Genomic DNA, 314 nt, shown 5'->3' with positions numbered 1-314 from the left:
TTCGCTTGGGGTATACTGATCTTTGCTATGGTGAACAGCATTAATATGGTTGATTAGAGTATATGCATTGGCAGACTTAATGATATTATAATAACCCAACTGTCATAATGAAAATATTACAGAGAATAATATGCATATATTGAACGAAAACGTATTGAGATATAAAACAAACGATGATAGTTGTATACTCAAATTAATTAAGTAGCCGTGATGATAATTCTATAGAAAAAAAAACATTGGATATAGCAGAACCATATGCTATATTAGTAATGTGGGTGTTAGTGTGATGTTATTTGTGGAGTGCCAGAAAGTAA

The sequence above is a fragment of the Penaeus monodon genome, chromosome 24 (genome assembly GCF_015228065.2).
Source record: "Penaeus monodon isolate SGIC_2016 chromosome 24, NSTDA_Pmon_1, whole genome shotgun sequence".
NCBI lineage: Eukaryota > Metazoa > Arthropoda > Malacostraca > Decapoda > Penaeidae > Penaeus > Penaeus monodon.
This window is presented reverse-complemented; position numbering follows the sequence as displayed.